This window comes from Lithobates pipiens, unplaced genomic scaffold (genome assembly GCF_037356315.1).
Source record: "Lithobates pipiens isolate NorthernLeopardFrog02 unplaced genomic scaffold, aLitPip1_a1.2 Scaffold_18, whole genome shotgun sequence".
Lineage (NCBI taxonomy): Eukaryota > Metazoa > Chordata > Amphibia > Anura > Ranidae > Lithobates > Lithobates pipiens.
The window spans coordinates 370579070-370599485 of NW_027507758.1; positions in this window are offsets into that span (position 1 = coordinate 370579070).

Sequence of the window (20416 nt, forward strand, 5' to 3'; positions counted from 1 at the left end):
TTGATCCTCCCCTTCCCCCCCCCCCCTTTTTTCCTACTCCCCCCCCCCCTCCCCCTCTGTTACATTGGGTGGGCTTGTGGCTTAACCTGGCCCCCCCCTGCTTTTATGGCCCCCCTTTGCTTTCCCCCTCTCCCACTCTCCCACTACTGTCCCCCCTTACGCCTCCGGAACATGGCGTATCCTTCTTTCTCCCCCCCTCCTTTTTTCCTATACCAGACGCCGCTCACTTCGGTGTACAGTGATTAATTATATGCACAGATTTGTGGTATGCTCTTTATCTAGTAATAATGCCCTGTTTGCTAGGTGTACATGGATAATTTATTGATGGAATGTATGTCTTGAGCTGACCTGTATGTTTCTTTGTTCAAATAAAGTTCACTTTGTTAAAAAAAAAAAAAAAACTCACCAATGACCTACTAACTGCTAAAACCAACGGCCACTACTCTATACTCATACTTTTAGACCTCTCTGCTGCCTTTGACACAGTTGACCACCTGCTCCTCCTCAGCAAATTACGCTCCCTTGGCCTCTGCGATTCTGCTTTATCCTGGTTTTCCTCCTACCTATCTCAGCGCACTTTCAGTGTTGCTTACAACTCCATCTCCTCTGCTCCCCTTCCTCTTTCTGTTGGGGTACCCCAAGGTTCTGTCCTAGGCCCCTCCTATTCTCGCTCTATACCTCTTCCCTGGGCCAGTTGATAAACTCCCATGGTTTCCAATACCACCTCTATGCCGACGACACCCAGATCTATCTCTCCACTCCTCAACTCACCCCCTCAATCTCCTCACAGATCTCCAACTTACTGAATGACATATCAGTATGGATTTCACACCACTTCCTCAAACTCAATCTTTCTAAAACTGAGCTTGTTATATTTCCTCCTTCACGATCCCCCCCCCCCGTGACTTCACCATTAATATCAACAACACAACCATTGGTCCCTCCACACATGCCAGGGTCCTGGGTGTAATCCTTGACTCTGACCTCTCCTTCAGCCCCTGTATCCAATCACTGGCTAAATCCTGCCGCCTTCACCTCCGCAACATTTCCAGAATTCGACCCTTCCTGACTAATGACACCACAAAGCAACTCGTTCACTCCTTGATTATTTCCTGCCTTGACTACTGCAACTCTCTCCTTAATGGCCTACCCTTAAGCAGGCTATCCCCCCTTCAGTCTATTATGAATGCTGCTGCTAGACTAATACACCTCACTAATCGGTCCATGACTGCTGCCCCTCTCTGCCAATCCCTTCACTGGCTTCCCCTACCCCACCGTGTAAAATTCAAAATGCTAACCATAACATACAAAGCCATCCACAACCTCGCCCCCATCTACATTACCAACCTCATCTGCAGATATCACCCAAATCGTCCCCTCTGCTCCTCTGAGGACCTCCTGCTCTCTGGCTCCCTTGTTACCACCTCTCATGCTCGCCTTCAAGACTTAACTCCCTGCCCCAGTCTGTCCGCTCAGCCCCTACCCTGTCCACCTTTAAGAGTTCCCTGAAAACTCATTTTTTCAGGGAAGCCTATCCCACACCCACCTAACTGTCCCCGAGCCACCCCCCATCAAATCATTCTCTGCAGCTATTACCTTTTGTACCACCACCCCCTCCCTTTAGAATGTAAGCTCTATGAGGGCCCTCCTGTACCTTTTGTATTGTACTGTAATTGTGTTGTCCCCCCTATACATTGTAAAGCGCTGCGTAAACTGTTGGCGCTATATAAATAGTTAATAATAATATCCGGCGACTCCTTGCACATCTTTCCAGGGTGGATGGGGACGGTCCAGTGGTGGTGGCCTCCTTAGATGCCGAGAAAGCTTTTGAATCAGTGGAGTGGTGCTACCTCTGGGTCGTCCTACGTAAATTCGGGTTTGGCCCTTGGTTTATTAGATGGGTTCAAATGCTCTATCGCAACCCCGCGGCCCGTATTCATACGTATAACTCACTGTCACCTCCATTTCCCCTGACAAGAGGTAACAGACAGGGGTGCCTGCTCCCCCCCAGCTTGTTTGCGTTAGCCATGGAACCTATGGCGGCCCGCATTGGATTCGCAACCTCGGTTGAAGGTATTCGGGTAGGAGTGATCACAGACAAAATATCCCTATATGCTGATGACACTCTCCTATTCCTCAAAGACATCTCCTCCCTCCCACTGGCCCTCCACATCGTGGATGTGTTAGGCAAATTTTCCGGCATTAGGGCCAACTGGGGTAAGTCACTCCTCTTCTCGCTTCATGCATCGGGACATCACCCTCCAATGGGTACCCCCTTAAATTGAACATCCGAATTCAATTACTTAGGGGTGCTGATTAGAGCTCCCCTGTCCTCATATATAGAACTGAACCTCATACCATTACTGAAGACCTTCTCACAGAAATGCATGACCTGGAGATCTCTTCCTCTTTCACCAGAGGGCAGGGTGAACCTGGTTAAAATGATATGCTTGCCTAAATTCCTATATTTTTTCCGTAACTCCCCGCTAGTGCCCCCAGCCTCATTCTTTGCCATTATATATATATATATATATATATATATATATATATATATATATATATATATATATATATTATTATATCCTCCTTTGTGTAGAACAGAAGGCCCCCACGTTTAGCCATGTCCACCCTGCAGCTTGCTATTACTCAGGGGGGCCTGTCCCTACCAGACTTTCAGGTGTATTTCTGGGAGGCGGTTCTGGTAACAGTCAGGCGGTGGTTTTCTCAGCCCAAAGACAATCCAATGGTAACCCTCGAATCGGCAATTATGGGATCATTTTCTTCCCTCAGCAACCTGGTGTTCAGGGGACCAAGATCTCACCCCGGCCTCACAGAACTCATGCGCACAAAAATCTCAGTATGGCACAGAGTTGTAACGTGATCCAGCTCCCCGCGGGATGTACTCCCCTCCTCTCACCTTCCCCTATGGGGTAATCCTAACTTCCCGCACCTTAAAAGTCCCGGACCCTCAGATCTGGGCAAGGAAGGGCAAGGAAGGGGATGGTGAACCTTAAGCACATTGTCACTGGCGGTAAACTGTGATTGTTCCCTGTCCTCAGAGATCAGCTGTCGGGTTGGATGCTATTTCGATATTACCAACTCCCCCACGCATACAATACGCAATTCTCACCTTCCATTACCCTGGCATCAGACTCCGTAGAGGGACTACTTATTGCCAACATTATAGATAAACCTTTATCTTCCCTATACTTCTGTCTGTCTTCTGTCTGGCCCCCACAAAAAAACTGGAGAAAACCTTAGATGAGTGGAGGGAGGACATCCCTGACCTGACAGAGAAAGATTGGACAACTTGTCTATCTTGTCAACTTGTCAAAGAGCAGGCCGGAAGTCGGCTGTCGCTTCTGTAACAATGGATGACTCATCAGCTGTCAGCGTGTTACCCGCTGACAGCTGTATGTAACTAAAACATGGCAACAATAAAAAAATTTTTTAAATAGTGTTTTTTGGGCCTAGTATGCTTTTTTTTCTTTTTTTCGGGTCAGGGAGCATCATGATTGATGATGGATCTACATCTTTATGGAAGACTTATTTTTTATTAAAAAAAAAAAAAAAAAAAAAAAGGAATTGTCAAAAACTTGTGTTGTGTTTTTATTTACTTTTTACACTTTTTTCAGTGAATGAGTAGCCCATACTCATATTCACATGGGGGAGGGGGGGATCTGGGGCCCCCCAGATTCCAATAAGCCCCCCAGCCGCAGACCCCCACAACCACTGGCCAAGGTTGTGGGGAAGAGGCCCTTGTCCCCATCAACATGGGGACAATGTGCTTTGGGGTGGGGGGCTCTGCTAGGTTGAGGGCATGTGGCTTGGTATGGTTTGGCTCTGTCCTGGCCTGCCAGGCTGCATGCTCAGATAAGGGTCTGGTATGGATTGGGGGGCCTCATGCCTTTTTTTTAAGAATTTTTAATTGCCGGCATATTTATTTTACGTTCAGCTGACAGCTGATTAGTCATCCGTTGTTAAGGATGCAACAGTCGGCTTCCCGGCCTACTCCTTAACAACCAGCTATGGGGGGGGCCCCACGTTGCATCTGAGCAATACGGCATGTGATATCGCCAGCAAAACCCTGACAATAAATATTGCATCTTTTTTTACTTTCTGCTCTATTTGTGAATTGGACCTAACAACCACGTTTTTTTTTATTTTTTGCGATATTTATTAGCGCATTTTTCATTTTGCGTTACATACTGAATAATCATTATCCTTTCTTGTGAATTGGACATTTTTTTTTAACTGCGTGCAATAATTTATGCAAATGAGCCACATGATCGTGTTATCGCATGCTGTATTCTTTAGTAAATTGACTCCTATTAGTTATAACTTTTGTCAATGATCACAAAAAGCTGTCATAGTGTAACTCATCACACCACCTAAGGACATAAAAAGATAAAAGTCGCATTCCAATATAAACTCTTCTTGTGTTTATTGGATTGTCAGCAAAATAACTGCATACATAATATCGCCACCCAAAACCGTCAGTTCCTCGACATGTTTCACCACTCCTGGCTTGCTCACAAGAAAAACTGACAGGTGTTCTAACCATTCTGCGCTCTATACATAACTTAAAAAAAACAAAGGTTTGGATATACTTTAATCTGTGCACAGCATAACCAATCCAGCAGGATCCAGTAGGTTTGTGAAACAATAATATGTTTGAAGGCAGTCTGATATGAAAAACCTTTTACAGGGCAGCTGGTTTTAGGGGAAGAATTATTCTGCTGTAATGGTTATTATGAGAACGATTATTGTTATTTTTCTAAGATGAGCTGGTACCGGGGATATCTTCCGTCTCTCCTCCACCATAGCCATAAACAAGCACATTTGGGTGATCTGAGCAAGACCAAAGAAAGTCTTTTTGATGGTTGGATAGTAAGTGTATGTTTAACTACTCTCTTATTCAGTATATGAGCTGCTTTAGGATGATATAAACTTACATGTTATAAATATAGAGATATTACATGGTGTGGTATTGTATTGGTATGTAAAAGTACTAGTGAAATGAGCACACTGTAGCAATGTGTACAGGATTCTACCACGATATTAAGCTACATTATCTTTATTCCATGATAGTTAATGACGCTTGTCCATGTTCACAGCTGGAAAGTTGGCCAACCATTGAAAAACACTAGATCACTCTCAGTGATAGTTATAATCGACATAACAGTCATTGATTATAGTGTTTTGCCAGCTAATGCTCAAGAACAACTGTACATTGACTACTATTGATTGCACATTTCAATGCCTTATTTGATTTAATGAAACATGACATTAATGGGGCAGTAAGCAATAATAGATCTTCATTCCGATCAAATACCAGTCAGTTTAACCCACCTGCCTAACCCTTTTTGAAACAGTTCATGTCTGTATGAAAATAAAGCCATGGAGAAACACCTACACTAGAATCTTGGGTTTTGAAAGTGTAGAGAACTGACCATATGTGCCAACATAATTAATTAAATCTGAACTCCAGGTATGATCTTTTTTTGCATACTTATTGCTCTGCCTCCTGCAGGCTATTAATTAAGTTGTTTTGCCTACAATATCAGATTTGACCACAGGATGGAGCCAGTGGTAAATGTACTGTTTGCAGAAACTAGAAACTGTTCAGCATTAACAAAAGTTCCCATCATTCTTCAGTCTAAGGAAGAGAAACAGGTGCATCCTGGGAACTCAGACGCCATCCTGAAAGAACGAACCAGCTATCAGAACACACATTTGACTAAAACTTGCATTGGTTTGCATCCCCTAAATGCAGCAACGCTGGTAAGAATTACTTATCGCTATCTACAGCTATTGCATAATAGTAGGGTTTAGCTGCATGTCGAGCTACACACAGGGAAATGTGTAGCGAGGACAGAACACTTATATTGGTCCAGCATGACACAATGTAATTATGCATATCTCACACCTTTGGGCCACTGGGGAAGCTAAAAAATTACTGTAGTAATTAGTGCTACTACAGTGATAACCACGATCTTCTGGGTCCTGTTGAGTTTCTGTGTGAGCAACATTGACAACAGAGTGGCAATTGCTCAGTACTGCCGCCATTTATGGAAGGCATTATCTTTTTTTAAATAAAGAAGGGCAGTGATGTCACAGTCCTTATCTTGTTCAATCAGAATACACCTTGTTTGCATTAACCTCCTCGTGTCCGCGCTATAGCCGAATGACGGCTACAGTGTGGACCTACAATGCCAGGACGCCGTCATATGACGTCCTCCCCTTTGCATGCTCCCCCCCCCCTCGCAAGTGCACATCAGGGAAAGTTTGTGATGGCCATGTCCCTTGGACATAGTCAATTACAGATCGCTGTAAATGGCCAATCACAGTGGCCATTTACCATGTGATCGGCGTGTCCAACGAGAGATGATCTCAAATGTAAACATATGAGATCATCTCTCATTGACAACTCTCTCTCCTCACACAGAGACCGCATGTGAGGAGAGAGAGCTTCTAAGCTGCAGCGTGAGTTATTTCTTCCATTACATGATGACATACTGTGCCAACACCAGTGCCCAATCAGTGCCACAGTGACAATCAGTGTCACAGTGCCCATCTGTGCCATCAGTCTGAACACTGCCATCAGTGCCAGCCATCGGTGACATCAGTGCCCATCTGTGCCATCAGTCATCTGTGTCATCAGTGCCCATCTGTGCCGCCTCATCAGTGCATATCTGTGCCATCAATCAGTGCACATCTGTGCTACCTCATCAGTGCCCATCTGTGCTGCCTCATCAGTGACTATCTGTGCTGCCTCACAAGTAACCATCTGTGCCATCAATCAGTCCACATCTGTGCCACCTTATCAGTGCACATCTGTGCCAATCAATGCCCATTTGTGCCGCCTCATCAGTGCACATCTGTGACATCAATCAGTGCACATCTGTGCCACCTCATCAGTGCACATCGGTGTCATCAGTGCCCATCTGTGCCACTAGGTCTGACGGTCTTCCCGACGGACTTTCAGCGGAGTTCTGACGGAGTTTCCGAACTAACGGACTTGGCCGCACACGAACGGACTAAGTCAGTTCGAAAGTCCATTCGTTTTCAACGTGATGACGTAAACAGCACTAAACAAGGAAGTTCAATAGCCAGTAGCCAATAGTTGCCCTTGCGTCGTATTTGGTCTGTCGGACCAGCACACAGATGAATGGTTTTCCCGATTTTAGTCCGTCGGATAGATTTGAAACATGTTCTATTTCTAGGTCCGTTTGATTTTTTTTTGCGAAAAATGATCGGATTAGCACACACACACACAATCAGATTGTCTGACGGACTGATCCCGTCGGACCTAGTCTGCTGGAAATTCCGTATGTGTGTACGTGGCATTAGGCAACATGGTGGTGTGCACCAAAATCAACATGATTTCCATAAAAACTCTTCTTAGGCCGCGTACACACGAGAGGATTGTCCGTCCAACTTAGTCCGCTGAAACGTGTTTCAGCGGACAATCCGCTCGTGTGTGGGCTTCAGCGGACTTTTTCAGCGGACAGTCTGGCGGACTAAGTCTTTTGGAATTTCCGTAATATTGTCCGTCCAAACTTGGTTTCAGCGGACAATCCGCTCGTGAGTAGGCAAGTTGGACGGACTAAGTATGGCGCATGCTCAGAAAGGATTTACACGGCCGAAGGTTGCATTGCAGTGTATTGGACGTCGAATTTCTAGTCCCGTCGTACGTGCCGTACACGTCATCGCGCAAGCTTTCGGCGGACTGTCTGTTCATCGTGTGTGGTCAAGTCCGTTCATTCGAAAGTAGGACGGACTGTCTGTCGGATTGTCTGACGAACTTAGTTGGCCAGACAATCCGCCCGTGTGTACGCGGCCTTAGAGGGACACCAGAAGGAGAGACGGCTAAGCTGCAAGTAGCCACATCAGGAGATAAAGCTTAAAAGATATAGAGGAGGTTGATTGATTAGAATTGGAGAAATGAAAATGAGCTTTAAACCAGGCTTCGGCTTTTATTTTATTTTATTAAAAAATTTAAAAAACAATTCTGCTTGGCTGATGTTGCCACAAAACTCCACTTTTTACCCTTTTTTTTTTCCAAGTTATAATGAAACATTTTCTGGTACATATGACCTCTAGCTGTCCTCTCTGTACTAGGAAATGTGTGCATATTATCTTACAACAATGGCTGTTTGATGCTAGTGGAAGAATGCTGATTTAACATGGACAGTCAGTGTGTCAAAGGACCTACTTATAATTCCTGAGGCAATGTACCATCCACAGTGTATATGAATGCCAACAGTAGTACATGACCCTTACATTGGAAAATGACAAGCAAATCTAAATTAGCAGCTAAGATTTTTTGTTAAGGTTTCTGATGCTGGAACGTGAAGTCTTACTGCTTGTAAGCGTCATTTCAAAAAATGAAAGCTAAAGTATTAGACAAATTATACTGAAAATAATTGCATTTATTTTTGTCTATAATTTATATATATATATATATATATATATATATATATATATATATATATATATATATAGATTCATATTCAACGGCCACTTTAGTAGGTACAACTTGGACCCCCTTTTGTCTTCAGAACTGCCTTAATTCTTCGTGGCATAGCTTCAACAAGGTGTTGGAAACGTTCCTCAGAGATTTTGGTCCATAGTGACATGATAGCATCACGCAGTTGTTGCAGATTTGTCGGCTGCACATCCATGATGCGAATCTCCCGTCCACCACATCACAAAGATGCTCTATTGGATTGAGATCTGGTGACTGTGGAGGCCATTGGAGTGCAGTGACCTCATTGTCATGTTTAAGGAACCAGAATGAGATGATTTGAGCTTTGTGACATGGTGCATTATCCTGCTGGAAGGAGCCATCAGAAGATGGGTACACTGTAGTCATAAAGGGATGGACATGGTCAGCAACAATACTCAGGTAGGCCTTGGTGTTTAAACAATGCTCAACTGGTACTAAGGGGCCTAAAGTTTGGCAAGAAATATCCCCCACACTATTACACCAAAAGCCTGAACCATTGATACAAGGCAGGATGGATCCATGCTTTTATGTTGTTTACACCAAATTCTGATCCTACTATCTGAATGACAGCTGAAATCAAGACTCATCATACCGGGCAACATTTTTCTAATCTTCTATTGTCCAATTTTGGTGAACGTGTGTGAATTGTAGCCTCGGTTTTCTGTTCTTAGCTGACAGGATAGCACCCGGTGTGGTCTTCTGCTGCTGTAGCCCATCTTCTTCAAGGTTCGATGTATTGTGCATATTCTATTCTGAATACCTTAGTTGTAACAAGTGGTTATTTGAGTTACTGTTGCTTTTCTATCATCCCAAACCAGTCTGCCCATTCTCCACTGACCTCTGACATCAACAAGGCATTTTAGTCCACAAAACTGCAGCTCACTGAATATTTTTTTTTTTTTTTTTTTTGGACAATCCTTTGTAAACCCTAGAGATGGTTCCCAGTAGATCAGCAGTTTTTTAAAAATACTCAGACTATCCCATCTGGCACCAACAACCATGCTACGTTCAAAGTCACTTAATACCCCGTTTTTTCCCCATTCTGATGTTCAGTTTGAACTTCAGCAAGTCGTCCTTGACATGTCTAGATGCCTAAATGCATTGAGTTGCTGCTGTGTGATTGACTGATTAGCAATTTGTGTTACCGAACAATTGAACAGGAGTACCTAATAAAGTGGCCAGAAAGAGAGAGAGTTGATTTAATTTATATTTTAAATCAAATGTATAACACAATGAAATGTAGCATAAAACAACTTAAATTAATGTACATAAAAATGTGATGAAATGTCACAATATAAAATGCATATTAAAACTTTGACACTATAACTTGCACATGAACAAAAAGGGTCCATTAACACAGGCAATTACACACGCTGCGGTTTCCAGAGGTAAGAATCTGTGGAATGGACAGGTGTGTGAATAGCTGTGGCTGCTGAGCTCATCCATTGCAATGACAGGCTGTCACAGCTCTTTGTGACTGTTTGCACAGCCAGTGATTTACCTGTGTGATCGTGGATGGACGCACATAAAACGCATCCAGCCACAATCAGCTCCGGTAATAGCTGGCTGTGCGAACAGTCATGAATAGCCGCCATTCGCACACACCTGTCCATTCCAGCCACAGGAATCTGCAGATTCTTACTGCTGGAAATTGCCGTGTGTGTAATTGCTCGTGTGAATGGACCCTTAAATAGAAAATGCATGTTGTTATTTACTTAGGTAAAAATGTATTACGTTTTGTTAAAATACTTTAGTCAAAGTAAAATAAAGACTGAAAAAAATGAAAGGTTGAAAAAATATGAAAGCAAATATAAAACTGAAAATGTCGGTTTGAAAGTAATGCAGATTTCACAGCATGCTGAATAGTTCCGTATTTCCTCCAGGTATAGCTGTAAGGCTGGATTCACACCTATGCATTTTTAGTGCTTTTTGCATTTTGCAGATTTGCTCTACAGAACGTGTTCCATAGGAAACCATGTTAAATGGGCTGTAGTGCAAATCTGCAAAATGCAAACAGCACTAAAAATGCATAGATGTGAATCAGGCCTAATGCCTCAATTCTCTCCACTTGCTTTAGTCAGAAGTTTCTCACTCACAAATCCGATTCAAACCTGCCAACAAAGTTTGAATGTCATTGGTGATGCAGGAAGCAGAGAGAGAGAGAGAGAGAGAGAGAGAATTACATAGCACAGGCTTTAAGGCTGGATTCACACCTATGCAGTTTGTGCTTTTTGCATATTGCAGATTTGCACTACAGAACATGTTCCATAGGAACCATTTTAAGTGGACTGTAGTGAAAATCTGCAAAATGCAAAAAGCACAAAAAATGCATAGGTGTGAATCCAGCCTTAATGTATACTGCTTTCTGGAATATGAGTCCAGTGAATTTTAGAGAACACAGAAAACAGTAAATCGTCACTGTTTTAAATGCTCCACTGATTACCAAGCCACTGACTAAATAATGTAGCAAGGGTCAGTGCAGCAACCTCAGAACTTGCATCATACCCCTATGTCCACTTTCTGCCTCATGCTGTCCATACCATCTTTGGAGTTCATTGGAGGAGCAAAGAGGTCAAGGTTCAAGGCAGGATCATTCAAAGAATTGTCCACGGGACTGTTCGGCATTCCAGGTGGCTCAGCAAGAAGAGACACAGTGGAGGTCCCAGGTCCACGTCCAGGCCCTAACACATGCTATCTTTTATCCACTATGCCTACTTTCTGCATCACTCTGTCCAAACTATCTTTTTTCCACTATGTCCTCCTTCTGCCTTACTGTATCCATATTATCTTTTGTCCACTTTTTTCCTCAATCTGCCCATACTATCTTTTGTCCATTATGTCCACCTTCTGCCTCAGTCTGTCCATACTATCCTTTGTCCATTATGTCCACCTTCTGCCTCAGTCTGTCCATACTATCTACCGTCCACTATGTCCACCTTCTGCCTCAGTCTGTCCATACTATCTACCGTCCACTATGTCCACCTTCTGCCTCAGTCTGTCCATACTATCCTTTGTCCATTATGTCCACCTTCTGCCTCAGTCTGTCCATACTATCCTTTGTCCATTATGTCCACCTTCTGCCTCAGTCTGTCCATACTATCTACCGTCCACTATGTCCACCTTCTGCCTCAGTCTGTCCATACTATCTACCGTCCACTATGTCCACCTTCTGCCTCAGTCTGTCCATACTATCCTTTGTCCATTATGTCCACCTTCTGCCTCAGTCTGTCCATACTATCCTTTGTCCATTATGTCCACCTTCTGCCTCAGTCTGTCCATACTATCTACCGTCCACTATGTCCACCTTCTGCCTCAGTCTGTCCATACTATCTACCGTCCACTATGTCCACCTTCTGCCTCAGTCTGTCCATACTATCCTTTGTCCATTATGTCCACCTTCTGCCTCAGTCTGTCCATACTATCCTTTGTCCATTATGTCCACCTTCTGCCTCAGTCTGTCCATACTATCTACCGTCCACTATGTCCACCTTCTGCCTCAGTCTGTCCATACTATCTACCGTCCACTATGTCCACCTTCTGCCTCAGTCTGTCCATACTATCCTTTGTCCATTATGTCCACCTTCTGCCTCAGTCTGTCCATACTATCCTTTGTCCATTATGTCCACCTTCTGCCTCAGTCTGTCCATACTATCTACCGTCCACTATGTCCACCTTCTGCCTCAGTCTGTCCATACTATCTACCGTCCACTATGTCCACCTTCTGCCTCAGTCTGTCCATACTATCCTTTGTCCATTATGTCCACCTTCTGCCTCAGTCTGTCCATACTATCCTTTGTCCATTATGTCCACCTTCTGCCTCAGTCTGTCCATACTATCTACCGTCCACTATGTCCACCTTCTGCCTCAGTCTGTCCATACTATCTACCGTCCACTATGTCCACCTTCTGCCTCAGTCTGTCCATACTATCCTTTGTCCATTATGTCCACCTTCTGCCTCAGTCTGTCCATACTATCCTTTGTCCATTATGTCCACCTTCTGCCTCAGTCTGTCCATACTATCTACCGTCCACTATGTCCACCTTCTGCCTTACTCTGTCCATACCATCTTTTGTCCTTCATGTCCACCCTCTGTCTCGCTCTGTCCATACTATCTTATGTCCTCTATGTTGACCACCTGCCTCACTCTGTCCATATTATCTTTTGTCAGCTATGCCCACTTTCTGCCTCTTTCTTTCCATACTAACCTTTGTCCACTATGCCCACCCTCTGCCTCACTGTGTCCATGATGTGTTTCGTCCTCTATGTCCACCCTCTGCCTCACTCTGTCCATACTATCATTTGTCCTCTATGCCTACTTTCTGCCTTACTCTGTCCATGCTAACGTTTGTCCTCTGTCCACGCTATTGTTTGTCCTCTATATCCAGCTTCTGCTTTATTCTGCACTGCTTTGTCCACACTTTCTGTTAATGCCTATCCACACATCTTCTGTCCACTGGAAGCAATCAGTCAGTCACATATGCACTGATAACAATTGCAAGTGAACAGAGCAGACCTTGCCTTCCCCTCAGTGATGTAATATAACCATGCCCATTGTAGCCATGGAAATAATACACAAACTGTTCCTAAGGCAGGACTTAGCCAGTTGCATCTACACCTGTCACTCCCTATTGCAAACACAATCAACAGGGTGCCACTGCCATCTGTCTGAAAATAATCACCAGAAGGGGAGATTTCTCCATCCAAGCTGTTTAACATAGATGGAGAAACCTATGCGAATGTGTCTAGCCTTGTGTATGAATCTTCCCTGTGCACCATAGCAAAGGGTAAATAAATAACTCCAATGTGTTGTGACATACCGTAGTTACACAGTAGGCAATAATGTTCGTGTTTGTCTGGCAACTCAATGTGCAACCGGCTTTGTAGCTCTCTTGCGCGCCCCACCAGAAAAAGCGAAACACCTCATCATTGAGGTATGTGACACAGTTTAGCAATAGCACATCTAAACTATCCAGGTATTTTTTTTACAGAAGGAAATTAAAAAACATTTGCATACATTTTGCTTAGGCAACAATGTTGGGTAACAATGGTCAATGTTCACCAAAGACCATATGGTATGTTTATTTAATTTTTTTCATCATGGGTAATGAATAAATTATCCATTTATTTGACTTTTATATGACATTATTAGTGTAAACTATAAGTGTGATACTAAATCAAATATGTACGATTTATATGAATGCTGACATTTAGCACAATAAAAGATTACTTAACAGAAAGTAGTATCATTGACACTTCAGCTCCTGCTTTCTGACATAGTAACAACTGTAAACAGGAATGACAATAAAGGCACACTGCTTGGAACGTTAATGTATGTCTGATAATACACACCTAGATATACGCCCAGGTTTAGTTTCACCTGGTATGTTAAAGGAAGCTATTTTGGTCACAGGACAAGCTGTCAAATAGCAAGTTACTAAACTAGTTCTAAAAAAAAAAAAAATGAAGACATTTGCCAAAGATATACTGTTTCAAAGGGGAAAATGTGTGTTCTTAGATTGTAAGCTCTGATGAGCAGGGCCCTCTGATTTCTCTTGTACCAAATTGTATTGTCTGCCTTCATTTTGTAAAGCACTGAGCAAACTGTTGGCGCTATAGAAATTCTGTATAATAATAATACTCTTAAAGAGGAAGTAAACACTGATGGGTTTTAATCCCTCTGTCCCATTATGTTGCACTTACCTGCAAACAAAGCCTGTGATGTCCCTGCCAGTGGCTGCATCCATCTTCACCCCCTTTTCCTTCCGTGGCCGTGGACTCAGAGTCACGTGACTTCACGCGCAGGAGCCGCCGGTCACGGCACAGGCCCTTTAGAAATGGCATGATGCACATTTCCTATACCCCAAAAGATAGAGATTTGCCTGCTTTGTGGATGCTCTTGCCCTTTCGAGGGCAGTTAGTACACTACTAGGATTGCTTCTCTTCTATGCCAGGAAACTCATTATACTCAAATTGAGAGCTCCCACGTTTGCCCTTAGCCTAAATGCATGGAATTTACTAGTCAACCTTGCAGTACCCTTATATAAAGAAACATACTTCAGTAGAGGATGTCCCCTAAAGTTTCAAAAGGTTTGAGGGACATATGGCTAGAGTCTGAAATGACAACTGTAAAATAAGAAGACCCTGTAGGAACTACCGGTCTGATCTGATTTACATATGGTATGATGGTTCCTCTGACTGTCCCCACCAGGGGTGCATTTTGACTGATCACATGCCCATAACCACCCACGTGTTGTAGACTTTTTCTTAAATGATGCCTGTCGTATATCACATATTTATGTAAATTGCTGAGCATTACACTAAGGCCGCGTACACACGGGCGGACTGTCTGACGGACTTGGTCCGCTGAAACGTGTTTCAGCAAGCTACGGGTGTTGTTTTGTTGTCTGTTCACTAGGTTAGGTTAGTAGTTATGATGGTAGGTGGTAGTGGTATGATATGCCTTGCCTAATGTTTTATACACCTTGAGCTGGGGCATGCCCAGAGGCTCTGTTATGTAACTTTTCTTTTTCTGAAATAAATAAAAACATTTTCTAAACCCCCCCCCCTCAAAAAAAAGGCACGATTGTGCCCTTTATTCAGTGCGCATTGGTGATGATGACATTTGCACAATATCTCAAACCGTGCAGGTTTAGGAGATATTTCCAGTACCTACAGGTAAGCTTTATTATAGGGCTAACTGTAGGTAAAAGTGATGGAACTAGGTTTACATCCACATTAAGCAGAGTATACACGGACCGCAAATTGGCCAGTCCATTGACCATCTTCTGTCAAATGATCCTGCTGGAAAACCAACATTCGATCAGCGCATGCAGCCAATGACTGCAGCGCTGATCTTTGTTTTCTAATATGGAGTCCCTACTTTCAAAAGACACAGCAAGAGAGATCCCTGCACCAACATTGCATGCTTTGTTGCAGATATCTGAGAGTTTTTTTTTGTTTAACCCATGGGTTAACCACTTGCCAACTGGCTCACGCCGATATAGGTTGGCAAAGTAGCATGTTCCCCGCAAATCGCCATACGGGTACGTCTTACCATTTAAGAGATGCCAGAGGCACGCGCATGCGGCACGGCGGGGGACCTGATTGTGGGAATGAGAGCTAGAATGGGGATTTGTATGTGTAAACACACAAATCCCTGTTCTGTCAGGGGAGAGGAGACATATTATTTGTTCCTAGTAAGTAGGAACAACGATATGTCTCGTCCTCCAGTTAGTCCTATCCCCATACAGTTAGAAACACTAACTAGGGAACACATGTAACCCCTTGATCACCCCCTAGTGTTAACCCCTTACCTGCCAGTGACATTAACCTCCCTAGCGGTAATCCCGAGTCTGGCTCGGGTTGGGAATTTCATTACAATAGCGGTAACCCCGAGCCAGACTCGGGCTTGCACCGCTCGATGCAGGGGAGGACACAGGGATCGTTACTTACCTTGTCCCCTGGATCCAGCGATGTCCGCCGCGCTGTGTGATCGAGTTGTCCTCCGCTCGATTCACAGTGCCGAATGCCGCCGAGCTCCGTTCCCTGCGGCGTTACGGCGTACGGGAGCGGAGAACGGCGGCAAATTCAAAAAAGTAAAAGTACACAAAACACACACAGCACTGTAATCTTACAGATTACAGTGCTGTAGTAAAAAATACACACCCCCTTTGTCCCTAGTGGTTTGTGCAATGCCCTGCATGCACTTTTATATTATAAATACAGTTTTTTACTGCTTGGAATTTGGAGATTGTCCATAGCAACCAAAACATGTCCCTTTTTCAGTTTTTTTTGGATTTGATTACATTATTGAATAATTTTTATTATTCTTTATTATATTATAAACTTTATCATACCCGGGATGTCCGCTAGACTCTGGTTTGAAGAGATTTCAGAGCGTTATTCCTAAGAATTACAGGACTACAAAATAAAAGCCAGATTTCCATGCAAAATAATTGTACTGCTTTCAGCACCTTATTCCAGACTGAATCATACCGCCAGGGAGGTTAACACACTAATCAGAGCATTGTTATAGCTCTGATCGCTGTATAAATGTAAATGGTCCCAAAAATGTGTCAAAAGTGTCTGACCTGCCTGCTGCCTGCTGCAATGTCGCAAGTACTGCTAAAATGATCAATGCCATTATTAGTAAAAAAACATAAAATAAATAAAAATGGCATAAATCTTTCCCATAGTTTGTAGACACAATAACTTTTAGAATATATATTGGCCTAAACCAATGAAGACATTTTTTTTTTTAAATATTTTTGGGTATGTTATAGCAAAAAGTAAAAAATATGTTTTTTTTCTTCAAAATCGTTGCTCTTTTTTTGTTTAGCGTGCAAAAAATAAAAACCGCAGAGGTGATCAAATACCACAAAAAGAAAGCTCTATTTGTGGGGGAAAAAAGTACGTAAATTTTGTTTGAGTACAACATCGCATGGCCGTGCAAATTGTCAGTTAAAGTGACGCAGTGCCGTATCGCAAAAAATGGCCTGGTCATTAAGCAGCCAAATCTTCTGGCCTGTAAGCGGTTAAACGTAAAAAAAAATAATAATGTGCATACCCTGCTTTAGTTTTGGATAGATTGGCGAAGTGTTAATTTCTCTAGTTTTAATTTTTGTGACCAGACTAGGGAGATTTACCTTACTTCCTGTCCCCATGACACCAGGAGAAGTCACAGCAAAAAAAAATTAAATATATATATATATATATATATATATATATATATATATATACACGCACACACGCACACACACACACACACACACACACACACACACACACACACACACACACACACACACACAGTATGTATTGCTATTGCTAGAAGTTCTAACGCTTCCCGTTTCCCACTCTTCCAATGTGTTTTTGCCTGTGTCACCACTGGAGAGCTTTCAAGTCACTTCCTATCTTGCCAAGAAGTAAAGTGAAATCTTTACAGAAACAGAAATAAAAATCTGTCAAAGGCATTAACCCAGTGGTTGTCAACTTATGAGATATATGGGGCCTGCAGGTACGTAGATGGGGTGCAGCGTGTGCGGAGGCAATAACTCACACAGACAGGTGCAGGCTAGAACTTCTTTAGAATGCTTCAGCAACAGTTACAATAAACTGGTGGGCTACCTGGCTAGGTGCACTCACATATTTCAGTAACGCGAAAGGAGCAGATTGCAGCCGGACTGACACCGTCCCTTGAGAGGGGCAGAATGCGGCCTGGCCATCTAGTGCCCAATCGGGCAGTTGCTCAGAAGAGTTGCGACCCTACACTTTCCCTCCTCGTCAGGAACCTTTCTCTAACACTAGTACTGTTCCTAACAGGTGAGATACCTGTCCCTACTCTACCAACTCGCAAAATGCTCCCAAACCTGGGAGCCAAGGCCTTAAATAGGCTCTGCCTGACTGAAGATGGCTGCTAGAATCTCATAGGGCAGTGGCATCTAATAGGATAGCTTCCCCAGTGACCCAGGAAACCATAGAGGAACCCACAGAGGTTCCCTTTGACTTCCTCTCCCACTACAGTGGCGCTGCGTAAGAGCACCACATGCAGTGGAGAAAGTATATTGCACCTGCCTACCGACATACTAGAGGAAATGATGGTCAGAGACCATGGACATAATAGAGGTTTGGCTGGAGATTGGAGATATGCTGCAAATAACAGTGAGGGACTGGACACATGAGGCTAGTAGAGATGACCACTAATAACCCTTTAGAAATCAATGCTCCACTTCTAATTAGAGAATGTTGGGGTCCAAGGGCCACACAACAAGTACCAAAAAGTCACATATGGCCTTTGGGCTACAGGTTGGGAATCAGGGCCCTAAACTTTCCACAGTATAAACATTAATTGCTGCCCTATTTCTGCACTTGGGATACACAGTTGTTGCATACAGATGCCCATAGTAAAGAATGGCTGCATGCAGCTGTATGCGGGTTTACGCTGCTACTTGTGTAAACCCGTGCATGGGAAAAGTTGTAAGCCCCTAGACTCAGTTGTACGACTGCAAACCCGTCACAGTAAAAAAGTTCTGAAAATACTAGTTGCCTGGCTGTCATGTATAATGCTTTAATTTCACTGACCCAGAAAAAGTATTCAGTCAGTCAGTAGTTCTGTGATCAGTTGCTAAATACTTGTTATGACTTCTGTTCTGAGTCATTATGAAGAAATAATGAAATCCAGACGATCAGCTACAGCCAAGCTACTAGAATTTTCAGGAAGTCAGCAATTGCTGACAGGTTTTCAGACTGTTGTCCATAATTATATTCCAGTTTGCTGGATGTAGGTGATGTAAGTGATTTTACTGTTGGATTGAAGCTGTAAGTGACTTGTAAACAGCGTCAGTGTTTCCAGATCTGTACTGCAGCGGACACATAATATAACAAGGTTTAAGTATCTTACCACTATTAATATGGTTTCTACTTGGCTGTAAATGTCATGTGTAACAAGATAATGCTGGCATTATAGTGATCATATTATTACAGCTGGGCATATTACCAATACTGTGGGGTTTCTACAGCATGAAAGGACATAATTCAAATGTCTTTATGCTGTACTTGTTACCATCAAGGCTGTTGTTTAAAGCTGAACTCTGGGGGTGAAGTAGCTATATTCTTGCCGTTACCCCCCTCTCCACTGCAAGGGTTATCTGCTTGTTTTCCTAAAGGATGATTAGTAAGGTTATACTTACCTTATTTGTCGCTTTCTGACAGCTGGCACTGGCGGCCACTGTTCAGTGCTCAGAATGATGGGTAGGCCCTCAGAGCAGTGGCGTAGCGTGGGGGGTGCGAGGGGGGCCTAGGCCCCAGGCGCAACATTTGGGGGGGGGGGGGAATACTGCACCAGTATGTATCACCCTCGCTGCATACATCTAAATTCTATTTTCTGTGACCCTGCGCTCCGGCCACCATGTTAATTCTCAGGCCGGGCCCCTGGCGCCCTGTGATTGGGCAAAAGGGGTCATGTACAGCAGGTGGGGCTGTCCTGTCCTCAATCGCGGGGGAGCGGAGATGGCTTTGCTGTGGCCACCGTCTTCTCCTGCACCTCCTCTCCAGCCCGGGTCACCAATCATGTCCCGTCGCGGCAGGCAGTCTGTGGCCGCTGTCTTCTCCTCCTCTCAGGCCCGGGTCACCAATCATGTCCTCGTTGGCACAGGCAGTCTGGCAGTGTGATAGGCGGCAGCGCAGAGGCAGAGCAGATGGAAGAAAAAAAAGATAAGAGACTCACTTGGCCCGGGGGGAGTAGATATGATCTGGGGAGAGGGAGTAGCCAGAAAGTTAGTGTATAGTGTAATGTATAGTGTTGTGGGTAGTGTATAGTGTATTGTGTGTAGTGTATTGGTCTGTGGGTAGAGTAATGTGTAGCGGTCAGTATGTAGTGTATTGAGTAGTGGTCTGTGGGTAGTGTATTGTGTAGTGGTCAGTATAGTAATCAAGTAGGTTAGTGTGGTGTGTAGTGGTCAGTGTGTAGTGGTGTGTAGTGTAGTGTAGTGGTCAGTGTGTAGTGGTCAGTGTGTAGTGTAGTGGTCAGTGTGGTGTGTAGTGTAGTGGCCGGTGTGTAGTGTAGTGGTCAGTGTGGTGTGTAGTATAATGTGGTCAGTGTGGTGTGTAGTATAATGTGGTCAGTGTGGTGTGAAGTATAGTGGTCAGTGTGTAGTGTAGTGGTCAGTGTGGTGTGTAGTGTAGTGGTCGGTGTGTAGTGTAGTGGTTAGTGTGGTGTGTAGTATAATGTGGTCAGTGTGGTGTGTAGCGTAGTGTGGTCAGTGTGTAGTGTAGTGTGGTCAGTGTGTAGTGTGGTGTGTAGTGGTCAGTGTGGTATGTAGTGTAGGAATCGGATAGGTTAGTTTGGTGTGATGTGTAGTGGTCAGTGTGGTGTGGTGTGGAGTGTAGTGGTCAGTGGATAATGTA